The 22,279-nt window shown below is 40.8% G+C and overlaps 1 protein-coding gene across 3 annotated transcripts in view; it reads left to right on the top strand.

Moving 5' to 3' along the window:
- The first annotated feature begins 300 nt into the window (after positions 1–300).
- Positions 301–22,279, top strand: part of SFMBT2 (Scm like with four mbt domains 2) — a 315,888-nt gene continuing 293,909 nt past the window's right edge. For 2 of the 3 annotated variants that reach the window (XM_082254954.1, XM_082254952.1), the window contains exon 1: positions 8,173–9,000. The gene's annotated coding sequence lies outside the window, so the exon portion shown is untranslated. Of the gene's footprint in view, positions 425–8,172; positions 9,001–22,279 lie in introns of those variants that run through there. The other variant, XM_082254953.1, reaches the window with a different exon arrangement.

Here is a 22,279-nt window from a genome sequence, read left to right as displayed (position 1 = left end):
TTACACTTTATTAACTGATGAAGGAAACCTAATCCAAGTTTTCTCCTTTGGTCACAACCTGTCAAAGAAAAAAAAAAAAAAATCAACCCAAGCAAAATAGCTAGCAGCCATGGCAGAGACAATGACAGTGGCGGTGCCACCATGACTGTCATATGTCACATGCCCAGTGACAGTGCTGGGATCAGGGCAGGCTATCAATAGGCATGGGTGGAGGAGGCTTAGCTGACAAACACTCTTTAATTGGCTCAGAAATTTTGCAAGTGCTGTAAAGGTCATGGAGGGAGTTGTGTGAAAATTGTGTAGCAGACAGTCGGTGCATGTGCTGATCTAGGTGGATGCCATGTTGGAAGGAGCTGCACTGCACACACCAGACAGAGGACTGCCGCCGATCATCTCTAAGGTGCCGACAATAAACTTCACCCGGGTAAGGCAGACAGCAGTGTGTGTGTGTGTGCGATCCGACGTGTCTGTGCTGGATCACACCAGATCCTTATCAGATCGGGGCTTCTAGGAAGTGCTGGGCTGGGGATCTGTCGCTTGTCTCTTGCAGGCCATGTGACGTTCTTTCGAAATGACTCGCAACTTGTATTTGACTCGAAGTGGAAAATCACTTTAAAAGTTACAAAGGCAGGGAGAAGGCAGAGAGAAGGCAGGCGCTGCTGTGTGTGTGACTGTGTGTGTGTGTGTGTGTGTGTGTGTCTCCACACTGTCACTGTCACCGCCACCGCCTGCTACACCGACACACCGGATAGTTTGTCATGGGAAAAAAACGAACCGTACAAGGTAGGTCTTCGCTTTCACTTTCATTTGTTGTCTCAGGAGGTGTTTTAGCGAATGAAACAAGAAATAGAAGCGGTGTGATGGTGGGATGATTTTTTCCTCCAGCAGACTTGTCAGTGTGTAAAGTCCATGCGGAGGACTATCATGATCCCTCCACTGACATGGCAGTCCTAGGCTGAGAACTGTCACTGCCAGCCCTGGGACTATACATACACACATGCTTGGAGTTGTGTGCTCAGACACAACTCCTATTTTTATACAAAACATAAGTGGGGTTGGTTTACTGAAGGCAAACAGACTGTTCACTTAGCAAGGGAATTTTCTCCAGAGCTTAGTGAATGAGGTGATGATCTGCTGACTTTCATCGTCCAATCATGTGCAAGCAAACATGTTGTTTTTCATGCACTTGATTGGGTATTTATTGCAAAGTCCATTTTTATCAGGATCACTAAGCTAGGAGAAAATTCCCTTGCAAAGAGCAGCTTCCCTTGGAAAGTAAGCAACCTGTTTGCCTTTAGTGAATGAGCCCCAATGTATCTATTCCTGTGCATTGTACATAACCATATAACCTTCATTTGCACCTGGATAGGGAATAGTTAAAAACAACCTTGTCTGGAATAATCCTGGGTGTTGAGTTTTATGCTTGGATTAACCCAGCACTATTTTTATGCAAAACATAAGGGGGTTGCATTACCGAAGGCAAACAGACTGTTCACTTAGCATGGGAATTTTCTACAGAGAATGAATGGAGTGAGGATCTGTTGACTTTCACCGTCCAATCATGTGCAAGCAAAAAATTTATTTTGATGTTTTTTTGTCCTTGATTTAGTATTCATTGCAAAGTTCATTTTTACCAGGATCACTAAACTAGGGGAAAATTCCCTAGCAAAGAGCAGCTTCCCTTAGAAAGTAAGCAACCTGTTTGCTTTAGTGAATCAACCTCAAGGTGTCCATTCCTGTGCATTGTACATAACCATATAACCCTTATTTGCATCAGGTTGTAGCATTTGGATAGGGAATAGTTAAAAACAACCTTGTCTGGAATAATCCTGGGTGTTGAGTTTTATGCTTGGATTAATCCAGCAGCACTATTTTTATACAAAACATAGGTGGGGTTGGTTTACTGAAGGCAAACATACTGTTCACTTAGCAAGGGAATTTTCTCCAGGGCTTAGTGAATGGGTTGAGGATCTGCTGACTTTCATCATCCAATCATGTGCAAGCAAAAATTTTATTTTGCTGTTTTCTTGCACTTGATTGGGTATTCATTGCAAAGTTAATTTTCACCAGGTTCACTAAGCTAGGGGAAAATTCACTTGCAAAGAGCAGCTTCTCTTGGAAAGTAAGCAGCCTGTTTGTCTTTAGTAAATCAACCCCAAGGTATATATTCCTGTGAATTGTACATAAATCTGTATAACCTTCATTTGTATCAAGTTGTAACATTTGGATAGGGAATAGTTAAAAGCAATCTTATATGGAATAATCCTGGGTGTTGAGTTTTATGTTTGGATTGATCCAGGGTGCTTTGTTTGATGTTTGGAATAATCCTGGGTGCTTTGTTTTATGCTTGGGTAATTCCATGGTGCTTTGTTATTCTAAAAGTTAAAGTGTTTCTAAACCCAGGAACAAGAAAATGTAAAATTTTTCCATTTACCAGTCCTTAGATGTGGTAACGTCATTAGTTTACCCTTTTCAGGCTGTTTCTCTTTTACTTTCACCTTGTGATGCAGCCAGTAACACAGATCCTCTCCTAGGGTGACATCCCCTCACTTACTGTACTGTATCAATGGAGGAGCAACACTGTCATTTTGGGCTACAAACACCTCCCCCTCTCCTAAACACAGGGTGGTGTTCTGTAGTGCCCCCAAAGGAACTGGGAAGGTCGATAACATTAAAACTTCAGTTAAATTTGCAGGAAATAACAAGAACACCAGGTTCCTGGCAGGGACAACTGGATTTTTTCTGTGCTTGCTGAAAAACGAATGAAGCCACCTCTCCTGATCTCTATAAAATGGGAGGGGGTGTTCTGTAGCTCACAGAAGGGAACTTGGAAGGCTGATAACATTAAGACTTCAGTTAAATTCGCAGGAAATAACAAGAACACCAGGTTCCTGGCAGGGACAACTGGATTTTTTCTGTGCTTGCAGAAAAACGAATGGAGCCACCTCTCCTGATCTCTGTAAGGTTCTGTAGTTCACAGAAGGGAAACTGGGAAGGCTATCATTAAGACTTCAGTTAAATTCGCAGGAAATAACAAGAACACCAGGTTCCTGGCAGGGACAATTGGATTTTTTCTGTGCTTGCAGAAAAACGAATGGAGCCACCTCTCCTGATCTCTATGACATGGGAGGGGGTGTTCTGTAGTTCACAGAAGGGAAGTGGAAAGGTTGATAACATTAAGACTTCAGTTAAATTCGCAGGAAATAACAAGAACACCAGATTCCTGGCAGAGACAATTGGATTTTTTCTGTGTTTGCAGAAAAACGAATGGAGCCACCTTGCCTTATCTCTATAACATGAGGGGGTGTTTTGTAGTTCACAGAAGGGAACTGGAAAGGCTGGTAACAGTGAGATTTCTAGAAAGAAGTCACAAGAACAACTGATTTCTGAAAGATATACTGGTATTTTATGTACTTGCAGAAAACTAAAGCAGCCACCCCGTCAATGTACCGGTAAACTGCAGTATAATAAAACATTTTTCTTCTTGTTGTAAGATCTACTTTCCAGTTTTCATTTCAGATGTGCTGGTCAGCGCACAGGGCTGCAGGGCATGCTGGTGATTGTAGTTCTGCAGAGATTCTGGTGCAGTGTGTGTTTCCTTGGACATATGGAGGTGTAGAGTCCCCCTAGACTGTGTGTAGTGGGAGGCACATGATTGTCAATGGCATCAGGGACAAGAAATGCGACAAGAGCCCAACTCCCTGTTGCTTTAGCAATGCAGAAGAGCTTAATGAGTCCCCAGGCAGGGCTGTGTGCTGTGTGCCAGGTACATTGTTAACCCTGTGCTGTACTGCAGGCGCCCAGCTGTATTGGCAGAATACACAAATAGCTGCCATAAAACTGGCTCATACGCATGTGCAAAGGAGCTGACACAGCAAATGAGAGGCACAGTTTCCTTAGTTTAGCTAAAATGGTTGACGAAAATCATACGATCACCACCAGGGCCACTAGATCCCTGTCATTGTGATCACCCCCTGTTACATTGTCTCAAGTAGCCGTATAAATCCAGCGTGTGATCACAGTGTTGTTGCTGCTCCTTGGAGTGTTTGTCTTTTATGTTTATCTTCTGTGTATTCTTGTTACTATGTGTGCTTGTTGTGTGCGTTGTTTGCTATGCAGTTTATAGTCAAGTATTAATAAACACGAACTGCCATCCAGATCTGCAAAGAATTGTGTTTAATCTATAGATTCTGTATTATGATAGAAGTGTCATTGTGTCATGTCATGTACACAAAACGCCTTTATCTGTCTTTAGAAGGATATGTTCTTGTTCTGTTCTATTTTTTTTTTACTAAGTATATGCCTTTTGGAACCGTGTGTTATTATGTTTTCAGGAACGATTGTGCTTATCAGGGCATATTGTATTATTATTGCCAATTGTCGGGTTATATGTGTAGTGTGAACAAGCGTCTCTGAATCTTCATTGTTGGATGGTACAATAATGGCAGCTAGCCTATAATAGCATAGCAGTATGGAAGCCTAATAAACATTACATTTAGAAATCAGATTCATGATTTGGACATGTATTTTGTCTTTCTGTTATTTGTTGTCAAGAACAGCCAATCAAATGTATTCAATCACTTTGAAGCTGCTTTAGTGATGTGACAGCTAGAAACTGAGTGGTGGGTTAGGGGCAATGTCCCTGACCCAGTGTTATCCCTGCCAGCCTGAGCTTCCTGATTGCTTCTGATCAGTGCTGCTATATATCTTATATGTCGGATGTCAGGACTATGCTTGATCAAGTTGATATGTAGCCTTATGTCTCAGAGTGGGATGTCTTATACCCAAAGATTGGTTATTGCTTTGTAACCTTGAGAAACAAGGGAGTAATTGTGGGATGCATGAAAGAAGATGTGTATAGGTAGGGTGCTCTAAGGACAAGGGAGTTATTAGATGTGGGGAAGTTAGACCTTTATAAAAGTGAGTTCCTCATAGCAGCTCTGTTTACTGTAAATGATAAGGGAAGAAGTATAAATTAATTTATGAGTGTAACTGGTGCAGGCACCAACAAGGGGAAATTTGGACATTTCTGGATGAGTATCACATTATAATGAACTATTCAACTAAGAATAGACAGCCATTAAAATTAGGTTCATTCATGACTCTAGCTGGTGCATCAGCAACAAGGGAAAGTTTGGTCTTTATTGGATGAGTATCAGACATTGAGTCTAGCAAAAATCAAACAACCAGCCATTGAAATAAGGCTCATTACTGACTGTAGCTGGTGCATAACCAACAAGAGAAAGTTTGGTCTTTACATGATGAGTATCAAACCTTGAATCAAGCAAAAAAGAACAATCAACCATTAAAGTAAGGCTCAATAATGAGTGTAGCTGGTGCATACCCAACAAGAGAAAGTTTGGTCTTTACATGATGAGTATCAAACCTTGAATCTAGTAAAAAAGAAAAGCCAACCATTGAAATAAGGATCATTAATGATTGTAGCTGGTGCATGAATAACAGGGGAAAGTTTCAATTTCAACCAGTGAATAACCAAGAAGAGAAAGTCCTTCAAATATGACCATGACTAGTGTAGTTTCCCACCAAGGGAAACCTGGGACTTTACTAGATGAGTATCAACGTTTGAACCACTAAACAACTAAGAAGAGCCAGCCTTTAAAATGTTAATTTATATGTGTAGCTGGTGTAGTCACCATCAAGGACAAGTTTACTAGATAAGAAATTTGGAAGAGCCAGCCATTGAAGCGAGGTTCATTTATGACTGAAGCTGGTGTATTCACCAACAAGGAAAAGGACTTTACTGGATGAATGTCAAACCTTGAAGCAAGCAACTAATAAGAGCTAGCCATTGAAATGAGGCTCATTTTTGACTGTAACTGGTGCATCCATCAACAAGAAAAACTTTGGACTTTAGTATCAATCCTTGAACCTCTAAGTAAGAAAACAGTTAAATGATGTTCATTTGTAGCTGGTGCATCCACCAGCTGGGGGAAAAGACTACTGGATGAGTATCAAACCTTACACCAAGAAACGAATAAGAGCTAAACAATAAAATTAGGTTTATTTATTATTGTAGCTGGTGCACTGTCAACAAGAGAAAATACTTTACTGGATGAGTATCAAACCTTACACCAAGATACTAATAAGCGCTAGCTAGCCATTGAAATTAGGTTTATTTTTTAAAGTAGCTAGTGCATTCACCAACAATGGACTTTATTGGATGAGTATCAATTCTTGAACCACTAAGTAGTTTCACTAGGAAGTCTCATTAGTTAAAATGATGTAGCAGGTGCATTCACAAACAAGGGAAAAAACTGAATGAGTGTCAAACCTTACACCAACATACTAATAGGAGCTAGCTATGGAAATGATGTTTTTTCCCTGACTTTAGCTAGTGCATCACCAACAAGGGGAGTGTTGGACTTTACTGGATGAGTATCAAGCCTTGAACCATAAGTAACTATAAAGTCATCCATTAAAACAGTGTTCATTTATGACTGTAGATAGTGCATTCACAAACAAGGGAAAGGACTTTACTGGATAAGTATCAAATATCAAATCAAGCAACAAATAAGAGCTAGCCATTGAAATGAGGTTGATTTATGACTTTAGCTGGTGCATCACCAACATAGGGAAATACTTTACTGTAGGGGTATCAAACCTGACATCAAGAAACTAAGAGCTAACCAGTGAAATTAGGTTAATTTATGAATTTAGCTGGTGCATAACCAACAAGGAAAAATACTTCTTACTGGATGAGAATTAATCCTTACATCAGGAAACTAATAGAAACTAGCCCTTTAAATGAGGTTCATGTGTGATTTTAGCTGGTGCATCATCAACAAGGGGAAGTTTGGACTTTACTGGATAACTATGAATCCTTGAAACACTAACTAAGAAGACTTGTTTGTTAAAATGATATTCATTTGCAGCTGGTGCATCACCAACAAGGGTAAATACTTTACTGGATTTATATCAATCTATACACCAAGATACCAATAAGAGCTAGTCATTGAAATTAGGTTCATATATGATTTTAGCTGGTGCATCTCCAACAAAGGAAAATACTTTACTGGATAAGTGTAAATCCTTACACCAAGGTTTTAATAAGAGCTAGCTATTGAAATTAGGTTTATGTATGACTTTAGCTGGTGCATCACCAACAAGGGAAGACTTTATTGGATGGGTATCAATCCTTACACCAAGATACTAATAAGAGCTAAACATTGAAATCAGGTTCATGCATGACCTTAGCTGGTGCATCTCCAACAAGGGAAAATACTTTACTGGTTGGGTACCAATCCTTAAACCAAAATACTAGTAAGAGCTAAACATTAACATTAGGTTCATGTATGACTTTTGCTGGTGCATCACCAACAAGGAAAATACTTTATTGGATGAGTATCAATCCTTACACCAAGATAGAGCTAAACATTGAAATGAGGATCATGCATGGCTTTTGCTGGTGCATCACCAACAAGGGAAACGACTTTACTGGATGAGTACCAATCCTTAAACCAAGATACTAATAAGAGCTAAACATTGAATTTAGGTTCATGTATGACTTTAGCTGGTGCATCACCAACAAGGGAAAAGACTTTACTGGATGAGTACCAATCCTTAAACCAAGATACTAATAAGAGCTAAACATTGAATTTAGGTTCATGTATGACTTTAGCTGGCGCATCACCAACAAGGGAAAAGACTTTACTGGATGAGTACTAATCCTTAAACCAAGATAAGAGCTAAACATTGGAATTAGGTTCATGTATACTTTAGCTGGTTCATTACCAACAAGGGGAAAATACTTTACTGGATGAGTATCAATCCTTACACCAAGATAGAGCTAAACATTGAAATGAGGATCACCTATGGCTTTTGCTGGTGCATCACCAACAAGGGAAAATACTTTACTGGATGAGTACCAATCCTTAAACCAAGATACTAATAAGAGCTAAACATTGAATTTAGGTTCATGTATAACTTTAGCTGGTGCATCACCAACAAGGGAAAAGACTTTACTGGATGAGTATCAATCCTTAAACCAAGAAAAGAGCTAAACATTGAAATTAGGTTCATGTATGACTTTAGCTGGTTCATCACCAACAAGGGAAATACTTTCCTGGATGAGTACCAATCCTTACACCAAGATACTAAAAACTAAACATTGAAATGTATGACTTTAGCTGGTGCATCACCAACTAAGAAAGTTTGGACATTACTAGATGAGTTTTAAACATTGAGGAACTGAGTGAGAAGAGGCAGCCATTGACATGGGGGCTCAGGTAGGAAGATTCTTGTACTGGAAAGCTCAGTTTCCATGGCATTGTATCCAGTGGCTTTTCAGTGGGATACAATAGCCCTAAGTCTTCACCCCGATTGTCAGGCTGTAGAGTGGCTGCCTTGAATAGAACATGCCACATCCCCTGGCAGTGAAGAAGATGATTTTGATCCACTTGAAGCCCACTATGCGATGCTTGCTATGGTTCCCTCCTCCCCCATCTAGCAGAGTTTGGGGAAATATCTGCTGGTGCAGAGCCGGTGTAGAGCGGATTCTTGTGGTGAGAGAGACACACAGGAGCTCTGTGACCTCCTCCACTGACGTGTGTGCTGACGATCACGGAATTAGGTGGAGGACCCGTCGGGGATCCGTCCACTTGGCTGCTGATCGCACACACTGCACAGCTTGGAAAGTGTCTGTCAGCAGAAGATCGGCTCTCCGGATGGCTCAGTGAAGGGGGCATTCGTCTCGCTTGGATTATTTCACGGCTTTTTCCTCCTTGGGTTTGGGAATTACACTTTGCTCAGGTCATCTGGAGTTGGCTGCTGCTCAGGTTCTTTTGCTGGGGCTTGTAGAAAGGATGATCACTTGGGGACTGTACACATCAGGGGGATCGCAGGTGGAGATCTTCTGATGAGCTGATTGGTTTATTTTGGATGGAGTACACTTGTGGATCAGCAGTGGATGGCAGGAGCAGCTGAAGAGCCATGCATTGGCTTATGTCACATGGAAAAACCCAATCACCTCTGCTACCCCAGGTACATGGCTCTGCTTGGCATTAGAGTCGCTTGTCACTTGAACCACCATTGTATTTGCTGTATGTTGATTTTTTTTTATTATTATTATTATTTGTTCAGCTAATAGAACAGTACTGTGGATTAATTGCTGGAAGCTTCTTTGCACACTGATGCATGAGCCAGTTGGGGGATCTGTTCTAATTGCATAGATTGCTGTAATAAATTCAATGCAATCCTTTGCTTTCTATTCTGATGCGCATGTATTATTCAAATCTTCATTTCCAGACTGTGTCAGTGGGTGTGCTTGGAGGATCTGCTTCCTAGAACATTGTGTTCTGAGTGACACATGGACGGGCTGTGGCTAGTAATGTCACCCAAGTTTTATGATGTGGTCAGGGGATGACAGAGCACAAGCTCCTGTGACAAGGCTGCTGTGACATGTTGATGTTGTAGGTTATTGTGATCAGGGGGCTAAATGCTCACATTGCATTTTATTTCGACATTGATCTGAGCGGCAATAGTAAAATCCATGCACATGGAGCAAAGATAAATAACCGGTGGCATAATATCTCACTATAAATATAGACTAGCAAGTGAATTTAAATAAGCTAAATATAATCAAATCAATACAGAATAGACTATGAATATATGAATATACATTTTAGATTCTAAATACAGCATTTTCTTGTTAAAAAACAAATTTGCAGATTTAGCAATGATATACCTATAAAAGGATTATTCTGCATTGACAAGAAACATACATTGAGTGATATTCTAACAATGCACTCTGCTTAAGTTAGTGAATGGCAATATTGCAGCAGTTCAGTTTATGACTTTTTCCACATGTCACAGCAGGTGGAAGATTCGCAGTGTTGCTGAGTGATGGGAAATTCTAAGATCATGGCAACTTCTTCTGCACTTTACTCCAAGGAGTGAGTTTAGTAAAATGATTATATAATATACATACCCAATTAACTTGTATTTTTCTGTTGGGATTCACATTTTTAAAGACATTCATTCCTTTTTAACCTGATTGGTTGTTTTAAGCAAAAGATCACTGGGATGTGTTACTATTATCTTAGATAGGTGACAGCTCTGTTCTTCCAGTAACCTGATTGGTTGTTTGAAGTGACAGATCACTGGAATGTTTTACTATTATCTTTGATAGGTGACAGCTCTGTTCTTCCAGTAACCGGATTGGTTGTTTGAAGTGACAGATCACTGGAATGTTTTACTGTAATCTTAGATAGGAGACAGATCTGTTCTTCCAGGATCCTGATTGGTTGTTTGAAGTGACAGATCACTGGAATGTTTTACTATTATCTTTGATAGGTGACAGCTCTGTTCTTCCAGTAACCTGATTGGTTGTTTGAAGTGACAGATCACTGGAATGTTTTACTGTAATCTTAGATAAGTGACAGATCTGTTCTTCCAGGATCTTGATTGGTTGTTTGAGATGCAGGATCACTATCTTGCTATCTTGGATAAGTGATAACTCTGTTCTTCCAGTTACCTGATTGGATGTTTGAGGTGAAGGATCACTGGGATGTTTTACTGTAATCTTAGATAAGTGACAACTCTGTTCTTCACACTACCTGATTGGATGTTTGAGGTGAAGGATCACTGGGATGTTTTACTGTAATCTTAGATAGGTGACAGCTTTGCTTTTCCAGTAACCTGATTGGTTTGAGCTGAAAGATCACTGGGATGTGTTATAATAATCTTAGATAAGTGACAGGTCTGTTCTTCCATGAACCTGATTGGTTGTTTGAGGTGAAGGATCACTGGGATGTTTTAATGTAATCTTAGATAAGTGGCAAGTCTGTTCATCCACTCACCTGATTGTTTGTTTGGGGTGAAAGATCACTGGGATGTTTTACTGTAATCTTAGATAAGTTACAGTTTTGCTTTTCCAGTAGCCTGATTGGCTGTTTGAGCTGAAAGATCACTGGGAGGTGTTATAATATTCTTAGATAAGTGACAGGTCTGTTCTTCCAGTTACCTGATTGGTTGTTTGAGCTGAAAGATCACTGAGATGTGTTATAATAATCTTAGATAACTGACAGCTCTGTTCTTTCAGGAACCTGATGGGTTGTTTGAGGTGAAGGATCACTGGAATGTTTTATTGTAATCTTAGATGAGCAATAGCTCTGTTCTTCCAGTAACCTGATTGGTTGTTTGAGGTGAAAGATCACTGGGATGTTTAACTGTAATCTTTGATAAGTGCCAGCTCTGTTCTTCTAGTAATCTGATTGGTTCTAAGCAAAGAATTGATAGCTCTTGGCGTAGAGAACAATCAGAGCTCAGTGGTCCTTGGCTGGATAATAACAAGCAGCAGTTATTAGATAGAATGATGAGTCAGCCATTATGGCTAGGCACATATATCCTCATGTAATGTACTGTAGACATAGTTGTGATTATTTTCCCTCCTTAAAAAAGTTGTGAAATCAGATTGGTGAAGTCAGTTTAACACTTAGAGACTTAGTTATTAAAAAAACACATTTAAGTCCAGTTTGTGATTTGAAGGGGTGATTTTTATCCTTGTGTTAAGGGTTTTGCTCATCTCTTATTGGGTGTTTTAAAGTGAACGCAGGGTAGGGTTGAATGATCCCTTTGGTATAGTGGCCTCTAAGGCTGGCCATACACTATACAAACAAGTTCTACAATCTCTGTACCAAACTAAATAATATAAGGACATACCTAAACAATCCATTCAATCAGTATGCAATCAAGCAGATGCTTTTGCTACATAATTGATGTTAGCTCTAAAGAAGATTTTTAGATTTCACAGTGATATTGTAGAGTGCAGTGATGGTGAACCTTGGCACCCCAGATGTTTTGGAACTACATTTCCCATGATGCTTATGCACTTTGCAGTGTAGTTGAGCATCATGGGAAATATAGTTCCAAAACATCTGGGGTGCCAAGGTTCGCCATCACTGGTATAGTGTATGGGTAGCTTTAAATAGATGCTGTGTGTAGTGACCATATACTGCTGAAATGTATGCCCATCCACAAAGAAGGCTCTCTTACATTCGGGTCCATACAGCAGTGATGGTGGTGAAAATAATACTCCCTTGTTCCCCACCCCCTAATCAGCCTTTCCTTTTCTGCATTAAAAGGAGTTAAGCTCCACTGTTGATGTAAAACCTTCTGGCTGTACAATACATTGCCAATCACATGTATTTAGCTCGACTTGCAGTTGACTGAGAGTGCAAATGGAGCAAGTGGAATTTTTAAAGAGAGTGGGGAGTGCAGCTTCTGACATCTCTTTTTGAAAATGCTAGTTGCTTGGCTATCACACTGACTTCCTTGCTTCAGTTCTTTGATTAACTGACCTGCAACAACTATGCAGATAAGGACTTCAGACTTTTCTGATCTGCATAGCTGTTCCAAGTGACTCAGCAAGTACTAATGCCAGAAGGTTGTCATAGGAGCCAGGCAAAAAAGTGGTCAGCAATGGAAGCCTCCATATTTCTTTATGACAGGTTTACTTTAAGGACTCTGTCACATAAGAGTGTTCCCTTCTAATGATTTTGTACTTGTAGCCTGCCAGGTGAGAGGATTTCTTCCTCAAACAATGCTGCATCGAGGTTGAGCAACCCTCCCCACCCCCCCCCCACACACACCTGTACTCAATCAGTGTCCACCATCAAGTGGATATAGGAGGAGTCCCTTGTAGTGCATTTGCACATCCTTCCCAGCAAGGAGTATTATCTCCAAGGGTTAGAAAGGCTGGATTCATCTCTTTTTCATGGATAGAGTAGGACCCACTGATAATGGGGTACTTTGACGCAGTAGTGGGCTTGAGCACGATATGGCCATATGGTGGGACCAAACCCCCATTTTTATTTATGGATTGTCTTCAGATTTGGTCGTTATTTCTTTTGCATTTGCGCGCTATTCTTTTTTAATATAATGCTGCATGGGTGACAGGGTCAGAGTATTTCTCGCTGAAATGAGACAACACTCATCAGCAAACTGCCCATCATGATTCCCAATTAAGAAAAAAACACTAATATAAAAAGATTCTGTGGGACCTTGTCCTGATCTGGGCACCCTACCTGGAATTTATAAACAGTGTAATTGCTACTCAATAGAAACTTTTATCACAGTAGTGCGACGAATGGTAGAAATTGCAACAGCGGCATGTATGTGCATATGGGTGTGTAAAGTGTTGGAGTTCTATAGGCAGAGAACGTACAGTATGTGAAAAGGTTGGGGGAGCAATGGAAACATATCAAATATCATTTTCAGACATTGTGTTTCAGAATTGTCTCAAAGATGCAACACACAGGGGTTGATTTACTAAAACTGGAGAGTGCAAAATCTGGTGCAGCTGTGCATGGTAGCCAATCAACTTCTAACTTCAATGTACAATTAAGCTTTGACCAAGCAAAAAAACAAAAACTGGAAGCTGATTGGTTTCTGTGCAGAGATGCACCAGATTTTGCACTCTCCGGTTTTAGTAAACCAACCCCAATGATTACATATGCCACACAATCAACAATTTATTCCATGTGGAGAAAGAAGAAGGTCTTATTTGCCTCTGCTTTCCTTATCACCAATATTGGTGTTATTTCTTTATGAGTTTGTGGCAGCAATAGTGCCATACAGTAAAAGTGTTGCAAAAATAACTTTGTCGCATGTGTCGGTTTTAACAATGTAAATTATACAGATTACGCATTAATTTGGCTTAAGGCTTCTGACTATGTACACACTACCCTAAATGTGTCACAAATGTCTTATTGAATTGCCCCTACTCAGTATTATTTGGGAAAAGCCCTCCTCCAACAACAGGGCTGCACCTGTGAAATCACAGGCATAAGAAGCTCTTGTGTGACCCTGCCTTTAGAATATGACAGTTATAAGATTTTCCTGTCACCGGTTTTAGTTTGAGTGAATGTCACCTGGTAAAAATCCCACATGGATTTCACAACCAAGGAAGTGTGGCCAAACACTCTCACCCCATGGCACATGACAAGAGGGAAGATAAGACATTTCTACAGGAAAAGCTCTTGCCTGCAATATACCTAATGACAAATGGTTTTGTTTGTTTCATTTATTTCACAGTTAAGGGAAATGAAAGTAATCGTGTCATTGCTAAAAAGCAAGTAATCTGGCAAACTAAATGAAATGCAGGAATCCTAAGTCTATACTGTATTTACATTTCATTTCCCAAGCATTTCCAGGTGTCACAATGTGGGGCATTTCAACATGCAAGTTGAAAGTCGAGCACTGAAACCCCCATCCCACCCCTGTGCTCACCATTGCCTCTTCAAATAATCAGCCAGCCTTTCTCAACCTGTTTTTTTTATCATGGATCATTGAAATAACTTTTAGATCTCAGGGAACAGCTGCTAGTAATTAATATATAAACTGCATATATAAAACTCAGGGTACATTGGCATTGACCGTGTGTTAAGTTATAGGAATAAATATAAAAAATAAGGAATGTTGTGTACTTAACATATTTAAATTCCCAGGTCTGCTCTGTAGGACACAATTATTTTAAGTAATAATAAAAAAGAATAAAAATAAATAAATAATAATGCCCTGAAAAGAAATGCAGATTGTTAAATTGTGTTTTCTTGCATTAGTGGTCCATGGAAAAGTGCCCCCTTACATTAGTAGTCAACGACATGCTCTCCTACATTGGCATTCAGAAAGAATGAGAGTTAGTAAAAATGCTCTGTATATTGGTGGGCCATGGAAAAGTTCTACCTTGGCCCCTTTTACACAAGCGGTCCGATTGGGTCCACCTGTCTGTTTCTCAGGCAGACCGGATTGGCCTCTCCGTTCTCCCCTTTGGAGAGGCGGACTTGTGTATGTTTATACCGCCTACCTCCAATCTGATCTGATCTGGCAAAAACAAATGGAAGGGGATCTGTTCCCCTCCATCTGCCTGGATCCCTGGATCTGATTGGAGGGCAGTCTGGTGTAAAGTGACAATTGGTGGTCCATGGAACGTGCACCCTTACATTAGTGGTCAATGTAATGCTTCCTAACATTGGAATTCAGTGGAGAAAAGGAACTCTTGAATCAGTGATCAGCAACTCTTCGTTAGTGGTCATTGGGGGAAAGTCCCCTTTACACTGGTGCTCAGTGGGAAAAATGCTACATACATTGTTGGCCAGTGGTAAGAATGCCACATATATTGGTGGTCCATAGAAAAGTGCTCCCTTACATAAATGTCAGTGAAATGCTCACTTGCATTGGCAATCAGTGGGGTAGGATAATCTTGGATCAATGATCAGAGGGGTATGAAGCACCCTACATTCGTGGTCATTGGCAGAAGGTTCCTCTTACACTGGTAGCCAATGTAAATAATGATGCTTACATTAGTGGTCAATGGTAAGAATTATCCAAGCATTGGTGGTCAATGATGAGAATGATCCGAGCATTGGTGGTCAATAGGAAGAAGAAGATAGATAGAAACATCATTGTCATATATGGTTACTTAGTTATCTGAGAGACATAAATTGTTCATTGCTCAAAGAACTCCAGAGGTTTCTAAGGGTTCCTTGAGCAACAAACAACTTCTGTCTCTCAGATAAGTAGCCATGGATCCTGATGATGAGAAAGGCTGTGCAGGGCAGCATATGAAAGGATCTGTAACATTCATTTCAGATCCAAGTCTCATTGCCAGTACTTACAACTCACAGTCAGTAAAAATAAGCCCTGTTCCTGATATCATTTACTAAGAGATTCCATCCTGAATGGTGTTAGTATGACTCTTACATTTTGATCCCACTTTACAGTTTGAAGAATGAAATAAGAATACTTAGTACATAGAATTAGTTATGCACTTGTAGCAGGCTTCACGTTGCAGTGCCAGATTACAGATCTGCAACAGAGATTATGTAACTGACAAAACACACACACACATTCATGGTGCACCTGTCTTAATAAAACATGTTTGAACGAACAGTCCTTCCTGCTAATGAACTGTGACTGCAATGTTATCGGTTAATAATAATTTAACAATAGGCTTTTGGAGGGGTAGTAAAATATTAAAATTTCTTGTAGCAACTTTATAAATTAAAATGCAGTTTTGAGAAAAAGAAAAATATGATGTATTATTTATTTATTTATTAATTGTATGTGTGTGCATGTTTATTTAATCTACAGTATGCATTCTAATATAAAAAAATGTGGTTTCTTCTTAAAGTGAACCTGTCCTGTGACAATGAATACTCTAAAAGTGATACTGCAAGTTGGATATATACTCACTGTAACCTGTAATAGAAGTTAGAGCGCCTATCAAAGCTAAGAGATGAGCTGATTCTCTCTGGTCCTCAGAGATAGGGGTGCTGGCATGTGTATTAATTTATCTTCCAGTGAGGAATTCATTGTGTGTAAAAGAAGCATTAACGTTTCCAAGAGTATTGCAGCGTACAGCCATTCACTTGAATCTTAGGCTATACATGGCCCTTGTGGCTCCCCGGTTGAGGGGAAAGCACCAGGAAATTTACGCTAGGTGTAAAAAATACATAAAAAAGGCCATGTGCATGAATGCCAGCAATTGTAATGGTGACTGTACATTGCTTTTTAGCATATACCAAACCTGCATTGTATGTTAAGAAGCCACCACACTCCCAGCCCAACCCCAGTGTGGATGTGGATATGGAACAGTCTCAGACAGCTCTCCTTTGCAGGCCGCGCCCTCTGATGCGTTTCGTCCCACCCACAGAGGGCTTAGTCATAAAGGTCCTCTATGACTAGGTCCCCGGTGAGTGGGGCAAAATGCATTAGGAAGATGTGGCCTGCTGTCTGAGGCTGTTTCATTTCCACATCCACACTGCGGTTGGACTGGCAGTCTGGCTTCTTAACATACACTGCAGGTTGGGTATATGCTAAAAAGCAATTTACAGGCACCATTACAATTGCTGGCGTTCATGCACATGGCCTTTTTTATGCATTTTTTACACCTAGCGTAAATTTCCTGGTGCTTTCCCCTCAATCGGGGAGCCACAAGTGCCATGTATAGCCTAAGATTCAAGTGAATGGCTTTACGCGGCAATACTCTTGGAAACGCTAATGCTTCCTTGCATACACGGGTAAGCATTCATATAGCCATTTAGTCGGATTCCATGCTGTTCGCTACACCTGTGGCTCTCCGGGCAAGGGAAAGCGATAGGAATTTTACATTAGGCCTAGAAAGTGCCCTAAAATATCCACGTGCATGTAACATACATGGGAGAATATGTAAGCAGGAAAAGTTAAGTCCAAAGCCGTATTTGAATTATTATATATAAAACGCTGCCCTTTCTGCATGTTTTTTAGGGCTTTTGGCATAGAATGCCTCTACTAAGAGAAAAGCTATGAAAATAAACTATGCCTGGTCTTTCAGGGCCATTTAGGTGTATATATTACTTGCTGGGAAATTGCTGCTGTATCAGAAAATGACATAGGAGCAAGTCACCATGCTGAGTGCCTCTGATGTGGTATGATTCAAGTAATGTTCACAAATGTTTATATTTATAACTTCTCAAGAGAGGGTTTTTGCATTCATGAATGTAAGTTTTGGGTTCTAGGACAAAGTATTCAGCTGTAACAAGCTGTTTATAGAAACTGAAATGACAGCATTACTTGTACCAGCCTTTCGCAATCTTTTTAACTCAGAAGAACCCTTTAAATTATTTTGATGTTTCAGGGAACCCCTGCTAACATGATTATACCTACAGCTCATGGTACATTAGTGTGATCAATATGTTGTAGCAAGGTTCAATCAAAAGAACAAATAATGTAGTATACCTAGCACATTTGACACCAAGGGCAGTTCATTTTTTAACATGCCCCTGTGCTATACAACAAAATTATTATTATTACTATTATACAGGATTTATAAAGCACCAACAGTTTACGGAGTGCTTTACAACATGAGGGCAGACAATATAGTTACAATACCATTCAATACAGGAGGAATTAGAGGGCCCTGCCCCTTAGAGCTTACAATCTAGAAGGGAGGGTCAAGTGAAACAAAAGGCAATAACTGTGAGGGATGAGCTGATGGAGAAAATGGAAGTACAGTTGTTAGGTGTGGGTAGGATAGGCTTCTCTGAAGAGGAGGGTTTTCAGGGATCGTCTAAAAGCTAATAGAGTAGGAGATAATCAGTCAGATTGGGGTAAGGAGTTTCATTGGATTGGAGAGACTCATGAAAAGTCCTGGAGGCGAGCATAAGAGGAGGAGGTGACGAGGGAGCTAGAAAGCCGGAGGTCTTGAGAGGAACGAAGAGAACAATTGGGTCAGTATTTTGAGATGAGGCTAGTGAGTTGTGGATGGCTTTGTAAGGTGTTAGAAGTTTGAATTGAATTTGTAGGGTGAGCGGAAGCCAGAGTTTTTGGATGTACAGCTTATCTTATGGTGGCCATACACTATACGAAAAATCGGCCAAAATTTGGTAATTTGGAGAGTTTGTTTGTTTTTCGGCCAGTTAATGGGCACAAATCGGTAGTCGGTTGTGACGTTTTTGAGGCAAAAAAAAAAACAGAGGACAAGTTTGGAAATTTTCTGCCGAACGAACAATAATTTGAAAGGTTAATATGCTTCTCGTCCAAACTGTGTGCACTAAGGCATATGTGATAAAAACAAACTTATTTGTTTATGTCCATTGAACGATTTATCAGTCATTACATAATGGCATAATCATCTGCTCTCACGGCCGAGTGTTCGTTTTTTAAAAATGAGTTTGAACGATTTTTGATATAGCGTGTGGCCAGCTTAAGTCTGGCAGTGTCCAAAAATCGAACAGTTTCATATAATATGTGCTGGACGGCATCCGGGCACAGAGCAGTGCTGAGAACTCTGACTTTAATGCCATTTGCATGCAGCTCTCTGTAAAGGGTCTTTGATTTAAAGGAGCCCACACAGCTGATTTTCCACTGGTGAGGACTTTGTGCGCAGCATGAATCCAAAAAAGCAAGCTCTGCAGAATCTCAGCCTGCTGTAGAACACTGTGATCTTGTTTTATATGACAGCTTGATGTGTACTTTATTGTAGCCTTTATTACAGGCTCACATGCACTGTTTATAAATAACATTATGTAATGTTACTCTTTGTAACATAATAATTATTATTTGTATCTCTTTGTAGAACATGCAGCCATGGTACCTATATGTGACAATTGTTACCCCGCAGTGTCTCTGCTTTCTAACAATGACCAGCTATATGTGAGGCCTCTTTGTACAGGGGTGTTCTGCATGCTCTGTAATTGCTGATAGGTTGTTAGACAGTATATTATTGAATTAGAATGACATTGTAGAGAACGGTTCACGTCATGCTGTGCAGCTGCAACACATTATGACACTTGACAATTATTGGTACTAATATTAGGGCCAGATTGACTTGAATTTAAACTCCAGGCAAACAGTTAAATGCACAGATTAAATACATGCTGCATATAAGACAGGGGAGGACTGGGCCAGGGGACAGGGGGGCAAATGCCCCCCCCCCCCGCCACTCTGATGTCCCATAAAAAGGCTGCACTACTTCTGCCACAGACATGCCTAAAGGTGAAGAGAAGTAAAAGTCCCCACCGCTGACCTACTGTGGAGTGCAAGGACAGAGCGCAGTCCTACCCCCAGCATGGATGGTGTAAGCTGTGTCTGATTCCATGCCCCATTAGAGACTCTCCTTCTCCACCCAACCCCGACCAAGCTGTCCCAGCTCCCCCCAACCACCCCTGCTGGCCAGGTCGGGAAACCAGATTCGGCCGGTAAGTAGAGAGTACCTGGAGCAGAGCTTCGGCCTGGAATGGGGGTCAGGAGGAGGCCGGGAAGAGAGAGAGTGGGAGGGGGGCTAAGTCGCTGCACCATGGGCCTCGGGTTTGTACTTGCCCCCTGGGGTGAAAGTTGCCAGTCAGCCCCCGATATAAGAACTGTTTTACTTGCCAAAAGCATTAGTATTGCTACCTATTTAGTCTTGAGGTGTACTCAGGAAGCGGGCTGCAGTTTCACTTTTACTTACAGGTCTCCTCCCCACCCCCACCCTGTGATTGGACAGTTAAAAGAGAAGCAGAAAACTGATGGACTAAACTCTCTGTCGCTCTGCTCTCCCTCCTATCTGCGTCTGCAACACACCTGAGTAGCCCAATCTTCTTCTTTCTCCAGCCCCATTCTGCTGTTGTGAGACTGAAGGCGTGTGATATCAAGTCAAATGAGGTCACAAAAACATAAATAATGATGTATTAGGCCCAGTTCACACTGGATGTGTTGTGAATTCACAGCAAATTAGCTGCAGGTTCTGAACCACATCAGAATCACAGGCAGTTCCCACTGCGCTCTGCAAGCCGCTGCGGGTGTCAATATAAAGTTAATGACACCCTCAAATCAGTTTGCAGAATGAAATGCAAACTGTGGAATCAGACAGGAATCGGATTGCATGGGTGTGAACAGCCATGCGATCCGATTCTGGAGCGGACAAAAAATATGTTCTGCACAAGTTTGGTCTGAATGCGATGCGAAATTAGCCATACAGTTTGTAAGGCTGAGTTCACATCGCACAGACATTGCACAGTAATGCAGTGCGAATCACATGCAATGTCTGGCATCGCAGCAGTGCGAATCGGCCCTTAATCAATACAAAGCTGCATTATATTGTGTCTTTCATAATTGCCTACCTTTCAGCTTTAAATTACCTGTGCAAAGTTAAAGAGGAGCTCCAGTCGCCTCCAAAAAAATGTAAAGTCAGCAGCTACAAATTCTGTAGCTGCTTACTTTTAATATAAGGACACTTACTTGCCCCTAGATCCAGCGCTGTCCTCACCCAAGCTGATTCTCCAATCGACTTTGGTTCAAAGAGCTGGCATCTGGACTAGGGGAAACTTTCAGTGAAGCCTTGCAGCTTCACAGCTCCAAATTTCCTTGCGGCTTCACAGCCAACTGCGCATGCTGCGTTTTGTGAATGGTCCTGCAGTCTTCTGGGACCTGTGATGTGTCTCAGAAGGCTGCAGGAGGAGGAGGGGGTGTAGGATGGAGGAGGGGGGTGTAGGATGGGGGGGGGGGATCAGGTATCTGCTCTCCGCGCTGCAACAAAAAAAAAGTGCCAAATGTAAAAGAGGAGAGGGAAGGTGAAGGATGGAGGGGGGGAATCAGGTAACTGCTTTCCGCCTTGCAGAAAAATAAACAAAAAATAGCAAATTTAATTGAAGCTTACCAATTTTTAGATTTTAGATGTGCTAGTTTTCTTTTTTAGGCTTTCTTTCTTATATTCACCTGTTGATCCTGCCAGTAAGTCTGTTTTTTTTTTTCAAGCTGTCCTGCAGATGTAGAAGTTAGAGGGTACTATAGACAAACCATTTATCACTGACAGGGATGCTTACATTGATCCGCTTTTATTTATTGATGTAAAAGTCATATCTCAAAATAAGCAAAAGTGTTTGCCATAACTGCTTATAAAAAAATAGCTGAAGTTTGGTTTCAACTTATTAGTGTATTTAAATCTCCTAATACATTTAGCACTCCCCTCCCCCCAGACTAACACTGATGCTATTCCAAAGGTGTCTCTGTTGCTCCTTCACCCAGACTGAGGGTTCTCTAATACAGGCGGTGTGATGTGTGTTACTGTCCAGATCACCAGGTGAAAACAGAGGGAAGGAAGCCTAAAAAAGAAAACGAATGCAGCCACCTCATCTAATGACTGGCAAGCTGAAATCAGATACATTTTCTTGTTTAGCGTTTACAACCACTTAAAATGTCACATGCGTGGCTGTACAGTGACTGTGATAAGTAATGCAGGATGGTAAACCATAGATTGTCAGGCAAATACTTTTAGCGAGTGCGATCAAGGAAATAAAAGCTAGAACGATAGACGGTAGAATTCATTTCTGGAGTCACAGCAGGCCAATTTGTTTGAGAGGTTTTTCAAAAGTAAGCAGTAGGAGCGAGTGGCCATGTTTGTGTTGAATCGTCTGGGTTTTCCTTGCTGTATACATAGTTTATGCATTATTCAGACATAGAGAGTACTGAAAGCACATGCAGAAGTCTCATGTCTGTTTTTCAGGGGCATGAGTGTAAGAAAACAGGGTGAAGGAATTTAGAAGGAGAAATGGGTGAATTAAAGGATAATGACACTTTACTTCCAAATGACAAGGCTGCAAAAAGCAGTTTGTACCAGTCTATAACTGAAAATGTGCCTGTTGGCAACAGAAGTCATCCTCCCAACTGCCCAACCTGTACAGGGTATCCACATTGCTTATATCATCTCTCATCATAGTGTCACTAATAGTTGGCAGCTACTCAAATGGGCCATACACACTATATAATAGTCTTTAGGCCCCTTTCACACATGCTGTCCGTT

This window comes from Pelophylax lessonae, assembly GCF_965119305.1.
Source record: "Pelophylax lessonae genome assembly, chromosome: 4".
NCBI lineage: Eukaryota > Metazoa > Chordata > Amphibia > Anura > Ranidae > Pelophylax > Pelophylax lessonae.
The sequence above is the reverse complement of the archived record's forward strand: the minus strand, read 5'-3'. Positions and strand labels throughout refer to the sequence as shown.